Genomic DNA, 15,692 nt, shown 5'->3' with positions numbered 1-15,692 from the left:
TCGCCTTCCGAGTAGCTGGAATTACAGGCGCGTGCTACCACACTCGGCTAATTTTTTGATTTTATTGTAGAGATGAGGTCTCACCTGCCCAGGCGGGTCTCGAACCCGCAAGCTCAGGCAATCCACTCACCTCAGCCTCCTAAAGGCGTGGGATTACAGGCTGAGCCGCCGAGCCCGGCTAGAGTCCTCATTTGTAAACAGAAAACTTCCCACAAGGACAAAGAAACATTAGGTTGAGAGGGACAAAGACTGACAGAGACAAGTGGCAAACAAATGAGAACCAGATTTGGAAGAGCCGCAGTAAAATAAGTCAGTATTTGTTATTATAGAAAAAAATCTTCAATGCACACAAAAAAACCCTAGTGAAACCGGCTTAGTTCTGTGGGATTCTAAAGAGTGAAGAAAAAACAGGAAATTAATAAAAGAAACTTGCATCACCTTAATACAAATTTAAAACATCACCTAAATATCTATTTGCAAAAGGCACACTGATTTTAAAACCCCACGTCACATTTGAGTATGTTTCCTGACTGGTTACTGCAATTTTTTTTTTTTTTTGAGTTGGAGTTCTCACTTGAGATGCAGTGGCCGCTCCCAGCCACCACAGCCTCGACCTGCTGGGCTCCAGCGATCCTTCCGCTTCAGCCTTCCAAGTAGCTGGAACTACAGGCGCACGCTACCACGCCTGGTTACTTTTTTGATTTATTGTAGAGATGAGGTCTCGCCAAGTTGTCCAGGCGGGTCTCGAACCCGTGGGCTCAGGCAATTCACTCACCTCAGTCTCCCAAGGCACGGCTGAGCCACTGAGCCCAGCTTGGTTACTGCAATTTTATAGATTTGAATTAGTCATAGAAAAGGGAATAATTAGGCAAAGTGGATTATTTCCAATTCTAAAAGAGCAATGAAAATACAGATCCTGTTATTATACAATGGAATCCATTTAAACTAAAACAAATAACTTAACAATATAATTTTCAGTTATAAATTTAAGTGAATTTTAACATCTTAGTTTGTAAACACCTAACATGGCAATCATGACTGGGTTTCTTTTTATTATTTTTTTAATTTTTAATTTTTTTTTTTGAGTCAGAGTCTCACTCTGTCATTGGAATGCAGTGGCATTCTCATGGCACTGCAGCCTCAGCCTGCTGGGCTCAGACAATCCTGCTTCAGTCTTCCAATAGCTGAAACTACAGGGGTGTGCCACCACACTCAGCTAATTTTTTGATTTATTGAAGCGATGAGGTCTTGTCATGTTGCCCAGACTGATCTCGAACTCATAGGCTCAGGCAATTCTCTTGCTTCAGCTTCCCAAAGTGCTGGGATTACAGGCTTGAGCCACCACGCCCGGCCTGGAGGGATTATTCTAAGGATAAGCTTTACCCCCACAAGTAAATTAGCACAGTTATGATGAAGTTATATCTGAATTGTTTCTGGAATTCAGCTTGGGATCACTACTGGTTTGAGAAGGTTAATTGAAAATGAAATTTCCACCTGGGCTTGGTAGCTCAGCCTGTAATCCCAGCACTTTGGGAGGTCAAGGCAAGTGGATTGTCTGAGCCCGCGGGTTCAAGACCAGTCCAGGCAACTTGACAAGACCTCATCACTACAATAAATCAAAAATTAGCTGGGCATGGTAGCGCACACCTGTGGTTCTGACTATTTGGAAGGTTGAGGTGGAAGGATTGCTGGAGACCAGCAGGTACATGCTGGGGTGACCATGAGTATGCTACTGCACTCCAGCCTGGGCAATGGAGTAAGACTTCAACTCAAAAAAAAAAAAGAAAAGAAAGAAAGAAAATGATTAAATTTCCAGGCTGGGCACAGTGGTTCAAGCTTATAATCTCAGCACTCTGGGAGGTAGAGGCGAGAGGATTACCTGAACCCAGAGGTCTGAGACCAGCCTGAGCAACTTGGCGAGAACCTGTTTCTACAATAAATCAAAAAAACAAATTAGCCAGGCGTGGTGGTGCAAGCCTGTAGTTCCAGTTATTGGAAGGCTGCGGTGGTTGTGAGTGTGCCACTGCACTCCAGTCTGGGGGACAGAGTGAGATTCTGACTCAAAAAAGAAAATGAAATTTCCAGCTGAGTGCAATGGCTCATGCCTATAATCCCAGCACTTTGGGCAGACTGAGGTGAAAGGACTGCTTGAGGCAGGATCTGGGTCACCATAGTTACACATTTCTAAAAAATATCACCCTTGGAAGAAAACGGTAAATTTTTATTTTATTAGTTCATCAAAATGGAACAATATCCAGATCTCAACTAGGAACGGACAGAAGTTTTGTACTTTCAAAGCAAAAGAAAACCAAGTGAAAAGAAGAGCTGTTTAAAAAAAAAAAAACAAATAGTAGGGGAAGATATTCAAATATATATATATATTTATAACACAGACACATACAAACCTCCAAGACCAATACTGAATTCCCACTGGACAAATATGCTACAATATCAACTTGTAAGCAAAAGCAATAATAGTAAATAAACAATTTTTTTAAAGGTTCACTCTCAATGGTAATTAAAGAACATGAAAGAATAATTATGATTATAGTACACTTATCAAATTACCAAAACTCAGAGTATAAAATCTAATAGTCAATGCCGACAAGGCCAGGAGACAGGCACAGACTATCAGAACCCAATTTAAGAATGGGCAAAATACCTGAACAGACACCTCACCAAAGAAGACACACAGGTAGAAAATAAATATATGAAAAGATGTACAACAACATGTCATTAGAAACCTGCAAATTAAAACGAGATACCAATGCGCGCCTATTAGAATGACAAAAATCCAGAACACTGACAACACTAAATGTTGGTAAGGATGTGGAGTGACAAGAACTCTCTTTCACTGCTGGTGGAAATGAAAAATGGTACAGCCACTTTGGAAGACTGATTAGTAGTTTCTTACAAAGCTATATGTACTCTTACCATATGAGCCAGTGATCATGCTCTTTGGAATTTACCCAAAAGAATGAAAACTTATGTCCCCAGAAAACCCTGCACACAGATAGCTATAGCAGCTGGATTCATAATTGCCAAAAGTTGGTAATAACCAAGATGTCCTTCAATAAACAAACTGGTATACGCATACCATGGAATATTATTCATAAATACAAATAAATGAGCTATGAAGCCACAAAAAGACTTGGAGAAACTTCAAATGCATACTGCTAAGTGAAAAAAAGCCAGTCCAAAAAGGCTGCATGTTATATGATTCCAAATACATGACACTCTGGAAAAGGCAAGTCTCTATAGACAATAAAAGGATCAGCCGGGCTCCGTGGCTCAGCCTGTAATCCCAGCACTTTGGGAGGCCGAGGTGAATGGATTGCCTGAGCCCGCGGGTTCGAGACCCACCTGGGCAGCGAGACCTCATCTCTACAATAAATCAAAAAATCAGCCGGGCGTGGTAGCGCATGCCTGTAGTTCCGGCTACTTGGAAGGCTGAGGCGGAAGGATCGCCGAAGCCCAGCGGGTCGAGGCTGCGGTGGCCGGGAGCGGCCACTGCACTCCAGTCTGGGCGACAGAGTGAGACTCCAACTCAAAAAAAAAAAAATTAGCCGGGCGTGGTAGCGCACGCCTGTAGTTCCAGCTACTTGGAAGGCTGAGGTGGAAGGATCACTGGAGCCCTGCAGGTCGAGGGTGCAGTGGCCAGGAGCAGCCACTGCACTCCAGTCTGAGTGACAGAGTGAGACTCCAACTCAAAACAAAAAACAAAAAACACACACACAAAAAACAAAAGATCAGTAGTAGCCAGAGGTTCAGGGCAAGGGAGCAAAGTGGAACACGGGATTTTTAGGGTAGTAAAACAGTTCTTTATGTATGATACTGGAACAGTGGATACATGACATTATGCTTTTGGCAAAACCCAAAGAAAATACAACACAAAAAGTGAGCCCTAATGTAAATAATGGACTTCAGTTCATAAAAATGTATCAATGTCAGTCCATCAATTGTAACAAGTAAGACCACACAAATACAAGATGCTAATAGCAAGGGAAGACTGGGCACAGTAGCTCAAGCCTGTATCCCAGCACTTTGTGAGGCCGAGGTGAGAGGAATGCCTGAGTCCAGGGGTTCGAGACCAGGTTGGGCAACATGGTGAGATCTCGTCTCTACAATAAATCAAAACATCAGCTGGGCATGGTGGCATGTGCCTGTAGTTCCAGCAACTGGAAGGCTGAGGTGAAAAGATTGCCTGATCCCAGCAGGTGGAGGCTGCGGTGGCCATGAGCGTACCACTGCACTTCAGCCTGGGAGACAGTGAGACTCCAACTAAAAAAAAAGCAAGGGAAACTGGTGAGATGTATATGGGAACTGTTAAGAAAAAAAAATCCAACAATGAAAGCCAGCAATGAGAAATAGGCACACATGTGCACTGCTGGCAAGACTATAGGCTGCTCCAGGCTCCCCAGAGAACAATCCGTCATTACTGGAAAGGTTCAGGGTTTGAGATCTAACGACCTTGTCTTCACAATTCATCCCACAAAAAGAATGAACAGAAAACAAGAACTACTTGCACGATGATGTGAAAGTCAACCATAAAATACTATCTGGATTAATGGAGAGGAGTTAGCAAATAAGTGATAAGTGAAAAAGACATAAGGTTCAACAATCATCCAGTCCCAACTTGCATAAACCTCAACTCCAAATGGGATGAGGTCAGAAGAGGCCAAAAAGAAATGAACAGTTGTGCTAAAAGGGAAGGGTGTAATTAAAAATAAGTAAAATAGTTTAAATAAAAAAACGGCAGCATTGAGCTGAGAGGCAGTTCCGCAGTGGACACTAAACACGCTTGCCTGGTTGCCAGCTCTCCTTCTTGGGCTTTTCCTTTCTTCTCCCCGTAGCCTTCCTATTACTACTGACACCTTATCCCTTCTAGGTCCTGCAAAGAAAAACATCCATCTATTCATCCTTAACTCATGCCAGCATGAATAAATACTAAGGTGGGAAATTTCTCCCGCAGGGAGTTTTCTTCCTTTCTTCTAACCACCAGAGGTTCAGTTACCTCTTGGATATCTTTTTAAAGGTGATATTCTTCAAACTGGGATATATTTGTGTTTGTCTACATTGTGAAATAGTGTCATGGTAAACCCCATGATTCAATATCCTATTGATCTTCAGAGAATCTATTATATTCTTAGCTCAAAGCAATGTCCATGAGGCTGTTGGAAATAGGAGCAGTCTTACATTGGTGATGGGAGTACGTGTTGGTACAATCTCTATGAAGAGTAGTTTGGCAATACCAACCAAAATGACAAATGTACACACCATCTGAATCAGCAATTTCACATCTAGTCTATAGTCATTCACATGTGTGAAAAATGGCACGTCACGGCGTCCCTGCATTTAATAACAAAAAAATAAAAAACAGCACAAATGTCTATCGATATGGAACTTTCAAGCTATTTAGACATCAATAAATGAAGAAGTTCTTTACATACTGACATGGAAAGACCTCCAAAGTATATAGAATAAAAATGGCAAGGTATAAAACAGTGCCTTTTATGTGCTGCCATTGACATAAAAAAAACCCGCGGCAGAATAGTAAAGAAGTTACTAGGCAGTATGGCCTGTGGAAGGATGACTTAAGTGCAAGGGATAGTGATGGAAAGGTGATTTCTCACAGTGTATTTTGTACACTTAAAGGAAAAAAAATTAAGTCTTGAGAATGTGTTACCTATGCAACATAAATAAATAAAGGAATTTAAAATAAGAAAGTCTAATAGCGCATCTGATACTCCCTTTGTTGGCTACAGGAAGATCTATGATTCTCTTTATCTGAAGCATGGATGGTCAGTGCTGGTAGGGCGGGTTCCATGTTACTGGTTTGCAGCAAAACCACATCTGAAGACTTAGCTTCACAATCATGGATGCTATTCTGGAATATCACATGGAAAGCTGATCAAGCTAAGGATGAGGCAACAGCAAGAATACAAAGGATCTGAAGACATGGTGGCTTCAACACGAGTATCTCTACCTAGGTCTGGGGTGAGTCTGGCTGAAGTGGTGGTCTAGACAGGGACTACTCTTTTCCCTCACTCTTTTCCATGTGGTCCCATGACATTAATTCCTAGATTGAGAGGATGATCTCAGACACAAAAAAGAACTCTAAGGCCGAGTGCAGTGGCTCAAGCCTATAATCCCAGCACTTTGGGAGGCCGAGGCAAGAGGATTGCCTGAGTCCAGGGGTTTGAGACCAGCCTGGGCAACTTGGCGAAACCTCGTCTCTACAATAAAAATAAAATACAATACAATAAAATTAGATGGGCACAGTGGCGCATGCCTGTGGTTCCAGTAGTTCCAGCTACTTGGAAGGCAGGTTGAGGTTCCAGCCTGGGCGACAGAGTGAGAGACTCCAGCACACAAAAAAAGAAAAGAATTCTGGTCTCATGTACCCTTGCTACATCCTAAGTCTCAAGTCAGTTCTACAATTCTAAGCCTCAGTTTCCTTTTTTTTTGAGTCAGACTCTCACTCTGTTGCGCAGGCTGGAGTATAGTCACACGATCACAGCTACCACAGCCTCGAACCGCTGGACTCAGGTGATCCTTCCACCTCAGCCTTCTAAGTGTAGCTGGGACTACACCACATCTGGCTAATTTTTTAATTTATTGTAGAGATGAGGTCTTGCCAAGTTGCCCAGGTTGGTCTCAAACCCCAGGCTCAGGCAATCCTCTTGCTTCTGCCTCCCAAAGTGCTGGGATTACAGTTGTGAGCCACCAGGCTGGCCTTCAGAGAACTGAGCTCTTTAGCTGAAATCTGAATCCTGATTCAAGTCCCACTTATTGTGAATTAGACCTAACTGAAATTTCTGAGACTAGATTTGAAAGGGTTCAGCTACTACAGAACTATAAGCTCCTTAAGAGAAGCTCCAAGCAAGGAAGTAAATGTTGACAGAACGAAGGAGGGAAGAACTAAGGGGCCCTTAAAGCCATCCCTTCCCAAAAATATCATGCTCCTCCCAGCTCTTCCCTGTCCCAGCTAGGTGGACCACTTTTTCTTCACCTGGAATATAATCTGGCCTTAACTCTGACATCCATGTTCACTGTTTCCTCCCAGACCCATGTCAAGATCAAGCTCTCTTTGACTAATGTCACTCTATACCATAAGACTGCAGCCTGGGTTGCCTCTGCACTTAGCAGTGAAGCTGTGCCATGCGGTCACCTGTGGTGTTCCACGAGGACACATCATCATATCCTCATGCAGTTTCCAAAATGCTCTCAAATGGAGATATCTTGTTTACTCTAAGCACTTAATTCATCAATTCTCACAATGGGAGGGATGAGAAAACAGCTCATTTCTCGTCTAAAACGGTCATTTTGCAGATGAAGAGGCAGAGGCCTGGGTAGCTGAACGAGTCCCAAAGGATCACACAGCTACCTGGTGACGGAACATAGTCTAACACCTACACACACCCACAGTGTTCCTTCCTCCATACTCCTCTGCCTCTTGTCTAGCAATAGCGTTCTTTCAACTGCGAAGGCATTTACTAAGCTCCAACAGACTAGAATATCCAGCTGTTTACGCATCATCTCTTCTTTAATGTCCAGGAAACATCTAAACTTGACATGTTTAAAAGTGAATTCCTCATCTCCTCCTTCTCACAACCTGCCCCCTGCCCTCCCACTTCCAGGCTACCCTGCTTCAGTAAATGGGAATTCCACCCTTTAGTTGCTAGGGACAAAAATGTGGGAGCCATCCTCAACTTCTCTATTTCTTTCACAAACCAGACCCAATCCATCAGGAAATTCTGTTGGCTTCTTTCAAAATATATCCAGAATCCAACCAGTTCTCCCTCTTCCTTGCTTTGCTTTGGATCCATCCAAGCCACCAACTTCTCTTGCTTAGACTACAGTATCTACCTCCTAACCATTTGCCTCCTTCCATTCTTACCTCATTGCAGCTTACTCTCAACATAGCAGCCAGAATGGCCTTTTCAAAATATGTCAGACCATGTGACTTATCTGCCTAGAATCCTCCGATGACTCCCATCTCACTCACAATTCACAATAAAGCCAGTGACCAATGTGATCTGCTCCCAATCCACCCCCACCCCAACATCTGCTGTTTCCCTCTCTCATCCCACTGCAGCCATACTGGCTGGCTTCCTCATGTTTCTTGAATATATAGGGCACATTCCTGCCTCAGGGCCTTTGCACATGCTGTATCTCCTTACTGGAATAAACTTCTCCCAGATATATGTGTGACTTACCCCCTAACTTCCTTTACATTTTTGCTCAAATGGTACCTCTTCAGTGACACCTTCCTTAACCATACTATCTAAAATTATAACACTCAGAATCCTGGCACTCTCTATCGCCCTTCTCCGCTTAGTTTTCTCAATATATATTTTGCTTGTTTATTTGTTTATTGTCTGACCCTTATCCACTTCCCAAAAGTTAAGTTCACTGCTCTATCCCCAGTGCCCAGAAAAGTACCTGACACATAGCAGACATTCACCAAATATCTGTGGAATGAATCAATAAACCAGTGAATTAATGAATGTTCATATCCTTAGGATCTCCTAGTACTCTGAAAGCTTGAAACCAGAAGGAGAAGGTTGAGCTCTGGTCTCTCTCCAGTCCTGGACCCCTCTCCACACCTTACTGCATCACCTTCTTAGGTCCATTTCAGCCCTTTCCATCAGAAACCACACTTGGGCTGGGAGCAGGAACATCCAGGACAATAGGTGCTTGTTGCCAGAATGTCACAACTCCCAAGTCCAGAATTCTGCAGGGTGCTAACTTTTAAATTTAGCATCTTGATATCTCATAAACAAAAGAGGTCAGAGATAAGTTAGGACTAAATATACCACTTACCCTAGATAACAGTACTGATTCACAAACAGCAGCTCATTGGCTCTAAGGTGTTTCCCAAGGAAGAGTGCCAAATGTGTGCTTGTTCATTTAGCTGGCCCCCTTAATCCTTAATCCTTTTTTTTTTGGAGTTGGAGTTGGAGTCTCACTCTGACACCTAGACTGGAGTGCAGTAGCCGCTGCCGGCCACCGCAGCCTCGACCTGCTGGGCTCTGGCGATCCTTCCGCCTCAGCCTTCCAAGTAGCTGGAACTACAGGCATGCGCTACCACGCCTGGCTAATTTTTTGATTTACTGTAGAGATGAGGTCTAGCCAAGTTGCCCAGGCGGGTCTTGAACTCGTGGGCTCAGGCAATCCATTCACCTCAGCCTCCCAAAGGTGGGGTTTACAGGCTGAGCCACCGAGCCCAGCTCCTTAATCTTTTTATCATGAATTTCCAACATACATAAAAGTAGAAAGAAGAGCATAATGAACCTCATGAACCCACTGCCCAACTTTAACAATTACCATCATTTTGCCACCTGGGTTTCTATATTTCCTAATTGCCTCTGCAACCCCCACTAAACATTTCATCTAGCTGTTTTCTTGAGAACAGGTCTATATAAGACAGATTCCAACACTGCTACCATTGTATTCTTGCAATCGTGTCAGCCAATTCTCTTGTCTTATCAGAAATACAAAACAAAAAAGAAAAAAAAAACACTTATTTTTTTCCCTTACTTGGGCAATGACTAAAAAAGGAAGTGTCTAAATTCTACACAGTCAAGGTACTTGCCCATTATCACGTTTGGATAGTGTTGTGGCTACAAAAATGAAAGTAGACATGAGCTATCTTTACTTTTGTGTATCTGAGACAGATTTTCTGAGTGAGTTAATTTAATTCAATAAGTATTTACTGACTACCTGCTTTGAGGGACAGGATTAAGATGACAGAAGAAAACCCAGTCTCTGTTCTCAAGAAAGTCACAGGATAAGGCGTGAGTATACAGACAAAACTAAAATACAAAGCAGAATATGTTTTGTGCCCTAAGAAAGATTAAATAAATATAAGGCAAAAGTTCCTTCTAAAAATCAAGTCAGAGGCCACACTTGGTGGCTCATGCCTGTAATCCTAGCACTGTGGAAGGCAGAGATAGAAGGATCTTGAGGCCAGGAGTTCGAGACCAGTCTGGGTAAAAAAGCAAGACCCCCCCCCATCTACATAAAAAAAAAATTAGCCAGACATGGTGGTGCACGCCCATAGTCCCAGTTGAGGCAGAAGCATCACCTGAGGCCAGGAGGCTGAGGCAGAAGCATCACCTGAGGCCAGGAGGTTGAGGCTGCAGTGATTGAACCACTGCATTTCAACCTGGGTAACAGTGAAACGCTGTCCCTAGATTGTAGTTCCAGCTCCTTGGAAGGCTGAGGTGGAAGGATCGCCGGAGCCCAGCAGTTCGAGGCTGTGGTGGCCGGGAGCGGCCACTGTACTCCAGTCTGGGCGACAGAGTGAGACTCCAAGTCAAAAAAATAAAATAAAAATAAATAAATAAATAAATAAATAAAATCCGCCGGGCTCGGTGGCTCAGCCTGTAATCCCGTGCTTTGGGAGGCTGAGGTGAGTGGATTGCCTGAGCTCGCAGGTTAGAGACCTGCCTGGGCAACTTGGCGAGACCTCATCTCTACAATAAAACTTTTTAAAAAATCAGCCGGGCATGGTAGCGTGTGCCTGTAATTCCGGCTACTCGGAAGGCTGAGGCAGAAGGATCGCCGAAGCCCAGCAGGTCAAGGCTGCAGTGGCCGGGAATGGCCACTGCACTCCAGTCTGGGTGACAGAGTGAGACTCCAACTCAAAAATAAATAAATAAATAAATAAATAAATAAAATAAAATAAAATCCACCTAGAGAAGTTGTAGACCCCAGGATATACCCCTTCTTTAACTCTTGATTTGTTCTCTGTTATATTTATTGCTGTACGGCCAAGACATGCACTATAAGAGAACTGGGAATTTGGTGACCCACAGTATAGGTTTTTGGATGAGGACCTTTAATGCCACACTTTGCTAATGACCATCCAGTCTTCAGAGGGAGGAGATTAAAAGTCTTCCCCAGGCTTGGAAAACAATGGGGCTGATTCAAGGCTGGCAGTCTGACACTCAAAGCATTCTACCCTGAGGGCATATACAGCAAGCAGCTTCATAAGCAGCATAGGACACTGGGAGTGTGTCCGGAGACACAAGTTGACTGGTTCTGAAGAGTTTCCAAGGGCACTCTCCTTGCTACCTAAAGGACTGAGATCTTGGTGATCTATTATCAGATGCCCCAGAAGATCCAGTAGCTCTTTGGATAAACCAAAGAGGCCTCTAAAATGTGGTTGGACAGCAGTGAGTGAAGGAAGGAGGGCTGAGAGCAGCAGGGGGTTAGATGCACAGGAGTGGAGGATGAAAAGGGCAGAGTGGGGATGGAAGGGCGATTTACGTTGTAATATCAGTGAGACCAAAACTGGTGAGGTGAGGACCCTGAGAGAGACAAGAGGAAGGCAAGAAGGAGAAGGCACACAGGTTAGGAAGGATGGGTTCACACTGGGAGGGAAGGGGCTCATTCTGCCAAACCTAGACACAACAGGCGGTCAGTAGATGAAGGGCTAATTGATGAAGGTTTCAGGTAGCAGAATGTGGCTGAGGATGGCAAAAGTAGGGTAGAAGGAACCAGAACACTGAGACCAAAAAGACTGAAAAGAAGAAGGGCTCACAGGATGAAGGACCACTGGGCTAGAGGGTTGTAGAGTATATGAAAACTTGGATTCATATGAAAACATGGATTCCTGGAGGTAGGGACTCAGCAAGATGAGAGAATTTGGGGTAGAATGTCAGTGAGGTGGGAGACACCTTAGTGTGCATGAGATCGCAGGGTGAGGGCTAGGAGCTCCAAGAAGTCATAGAGAGGATATCTGGACAAGGGATGGAGAGGGGTATAAGACATACTTCCCCCAAATTTGAGAAAATGACAGAAGCAGGAAGGTCACTCATTCTCCAGGTCACTCTTCAGGCCTTTCTTCCCTGAAGCAGGTCACAAAACCTAGGAAGGATTGTCTGACTTTCCCCGGAGGCAGATCATAAGACTCTTCATGTGAAAGGTAGTCTCCCTACACCAAGAGGAAAGGAGCACCCTTATCTCTGAAGATTCAGGATCACAGAGAAGAATCTGAACAAACAGGTCTTGCTAAATTTTCCCCAGTTTATTATCACTGGATTATCCTTTTTGCCCTATTATACATATATTTTTTCACAACTATCCACTCTTCACCAGACTAGTATAAAAATACACAGGCTAACCATTGCTTTGGGTCTTCATTTTCTTATGTAACAAAACTTACATTAAATAAATCTGCATGCTTCCCTCTTGTTAATCTATCTTTTGTTATAGAGGAATAAGCCATAAACCTAAAAGATATTTTTCCTCCCCTATAAGGCGCAGAGGGTTTCAGGGAATACGGGGTTAAAAGTTATGAATAGGATAAAAAAGTCACCAAACCATGGGCAAAGGGTAACAGAAACACTGAGGGTCATGGACTATCTTGATGTTGGGTTTATGAATTGCCAGAAAATAAGGAACAAGGGGCCGAGGACAGCATGGAAAACCAGACAGGTTTGGGGACAATGGAGTAAGGGGTTTTGTTGTTGTTGTTGTTGTTTTACCTTGTGGGTTCAAATCCCAGCTCTGCTACTTAGCTGTGTAAGTTTTTGGTTCATTTTTTAAAACCAAACCACAAGAAAAAAAAAAGTGGGAAGGGGAAATGATGGATATAATGACCTCTTGAGGTTGTTAAGTAAACTTAACTTACATATACAAAGCTTAACACACAATAGGTGTGCAGTAAGTCAATCATCGTTAAGGCAAAATCAGGGTAAGAACCAGAGATGTGAGGCCATGACAAAGACGAGGACAGGGATCCCATGAGGTTAGTAGTAGACAGATATTGCAAGGTATGGGCCACGTGTTCACTGCTGAATCCCTAGTACCCAGGAGAAGGAGCCATAGTGACAATAGCTTATACTTATGGGTTCCCATGTGCCAGGCACAAGTGATTTACATGTGTTACCTCAGGCACTACTATTATCCTCCCTTAGCAGAGGTAGAGACTGAGGTTCAGGCCTACTAAATAGTATGCCAGAAATCTCATAGCTGAAGGGCCAGAGTCAGCCTAGAACCTAGGTTTCTTATGACATCAATGCCTCAAATTACAGCACTCTGCTATACCGCTTTGCAAACATGTTAACTGAAGGAACCTGATCAAGGAAAATGGGTATGCACTATTAGAGTGTAGGAGTTCATGAGAACGAAGGAATAAGATTCATGAAGGGGACCCCGGGGTGAAGTTACAAGGGTAATCTTCCAGGGCAGGTACAAAAATGATTGTAGAAAATTCTTGATTGAGAATTGCAGAATTTCGCAGCTGGAAGGAAACTGAGATCTAACCCAACCTCATCACAATAATATTGAGAAACTGAAGTCTTAGATCCCAAAACAGAGAAGTGGCAGAACTGGGACTTGAACCTGGGACCAAACACTCAATCCAGAGTTGTTTAATGCCTCCAAGTATTACTTCTTCATATTCATCTCTACACCTCCTCAACACCAGAAAGGTGCTGGCGGCTGGTAAGTCATGTGCTGACTGGCATGGAAGGCTAAGAGCACAGAGAGGCATGCCAGTGGAGTTGATTTTACCATGAAGGGCAAACATGGAATGAGGGTCATGGGGTTACAGGGCAAAGATGCTGAGGGTTATGTAGAAGATGAGTGGGTGGGAAATTATCAGAGTAAAACTTAGCCGTTGCCAGAAGAGTTTTGAGGGGAGTTACCAAGTTTGTGCGGGAACGCAGGGTACAAGTGGAGGGCTTCCTGGGCCAGTGGGATCACCGAAAAGGCTTGGGGGTCACTAAGGAGAAGTGTGGGGATCTTGGGTCATGTGAGTCACTGGATTAGAACTGAGGGAGTCACTGGGTTGGTGGGTCCCCGATAAGTGCTGGGAAATTCCTGGGTAAGCAGTCAAGGAGTAGTAATTGTTACCTAGTGAGGTCTTAGGGTCAGTGGGTGGGGTGCGGGGTCAGAGAAGTGGAGGTGGGCGGGCGCAGTCACAGGGTGGGGTCTGGGAGTCATGGGGGAGGAGCCGCAGGGCGGAATAGAGGGGCAGGGACCCCGGGTGGGGGAGGGGCCAGGCCGCAGTCCGGCTGCCCGGCTAGGGCCGCAAGGGGCTGGGCACGCCGGGCTCTGGACCGTCCCAGGGCGCTGCGCCCGCCCGGCCTCCCGCCCTGGGCATGGTGGACCCACTATCCCCGCAGCCACCAACCTGACAGCCCCCGAGGGCGACTCCGCCGACAGACCGCCATGCACCGGGCCCCGCCACCAGCGCCGGCCCCGTAACCCGCCTGCGCCATAGCCCGCCCGCGCGCCGCTTGCCTCGCGCGATATCCAGGTTCCAGGGCCGCCGCACTTTCCCTTCCTCTCAGCGCGCCTCTGCCGGGCCCCGGAACCCGTATAAAAAATACGGGGCACGCTCCACCCCACCCCCTTTCGCCGCGGCGGCCGTCCCACTTATCCTCGTTCCGGGGCCCGGGGAGCCCCGGCGGCCGAGATCTAAACCGAGCTCCTCCAGGCTCCGCCCTGCGCCCCGCCCCCAGCCGGGGTGACGCACGGCCCGCGAGGCCGAGCGCCCCGGGAGGGCGTGATGACGTCACGACGCCCGGGTCAGGGCCTGGGCGCCTCCGAGCTGGATCGTCGCCATAGCAACTAAGAGCTTCTCCTTGTGGGGCCCAGGGTCGGGCGCGGCGCCACGTCTGCGGCCCGCCGACTGGAAGGTACTTCAGGAGTAGCCGGGGCGTCCTGGATAGGCTGGTTGTGGGGAAGCAGTTCCCGCGGGTCCCGCTGCCGGCCCCGGGCTGCCAACTCTCTCCTCCGGGCTCAGAGCTTCCTCCCGGCTGCCCGGGCGCGCCCTCAGCGCGAACTGTGCCTTACGGTCCCGAAGCGCTTTAGTGTGTCGGCCCGTCGCGGCCTTGCCTGCTGATCCTCGAGCCGCCCCTTGAAGGAAGCAGTCGCAGGTATTAATCGCTCCTTGTCGAGGACGACGTCGAGGGGCGGTGAGGGACTCGCCTCGGGGAGGGCGTCCTGACGGTCGTCTCGGGTTCGCTTTCGTTCTCCCGCCAGGCCCCCCCCGACCTCAAAACCAGCTACTCCCCCTTAGTAGGCTTGCTTGGAGTGACCCTAAAAACCAAGCCCTTTTACTGCTTCCCCCTCCCAGGAGGGAGGGGCTACGGTGGCGGAAGTTTCCGAAGCCTCAGGGAAAATTCGTTTTGTTTTTTTTCTTTTTTGAGTCGGAGTCTCACTAATGCCCGGGCTGGAGGGCAGTGGCCGCTCCCGGCCACCGCAGCCTCGACCTGCTGGACTCCGGCGATCCTTCCGCCTCAGCCTTCCGAGTAGCTGGAACTACAGACGCGTGCTACAACGCCCGGCTAATTTTTTGGATTTATTGTAGAGACGAGGTCTCACCAAGTTGCCCGGGCTGGTCTCGAACCCGCGGGCTCAGGCAATCCTCTTGCCTCGACCTCCCAAGGTGTTGGGATTACAGGCGTGAGCCATGAGCCTGGCCTGAGGGAAAATTAAAAAGGGAATGAGCATTGGGTTAAAAGTTAAATAAAAAGAGAAAGGAGTTACCTAAGGAGCTGGCAAAGATTGCCTCTTAGGGAAACTTAATAAAAATAATTGTAAAAGGAAGTAAACTAGAAACATTTACAAAGTTGTGGGTTTGGGGCCAGTGGTAGCTAAAGATGTCCTTGGGGACACAGATGTGCTTTCCCTCTTCTTTCCTTTCTAAAGAGTTCCCTTTCTAAAGAGCT

The 15,692-nt window shown here is 46.0% G+C and overlaps 1 protein-coding gene across 1 annotated transcript in view; it reads right to left on the bottom strand.

Moving 5' to 3' along the window:
• Window positions 1-14,509, bottom strand: part of ZNF76 (zinc finger protein 76) — a 41,954-nt gene extending 27,445 nt beyond the window's left edge. The window contains exon 1 of the mRNA XM_021712567.1: window positions 14,260-14,509. The gene's annotated coding sequence lies outside the window, so the exon portion shown is untranslated. The remainder of the gene's footprint in view (window positions 1-14,259) is intronic.
• Between the last annotated feature and the right edge of the window lie 1,183 nt (window positions 14,510-15,692).

This window comes from Carlito syrichta, unplaced genomic scaffold (assembly GCF_000164805.1).
Source record: "Carlito syrichta isolate Samal-C Ts95f unplaced genomic scaffold, Tarsius_syrichta-2.0.1 Scaffold303364, whole genome shotgun sequence".
NCBI lineage: Eukaryota > Metazoa > Chordata > Mammalia > Primates > Tarsiidae > Carlito > Carlito syrichta.
Note: the sequence above shows the minus strand (reverse complement) of the source record. Positions and strands in the feature narration are given on the sequence as shown.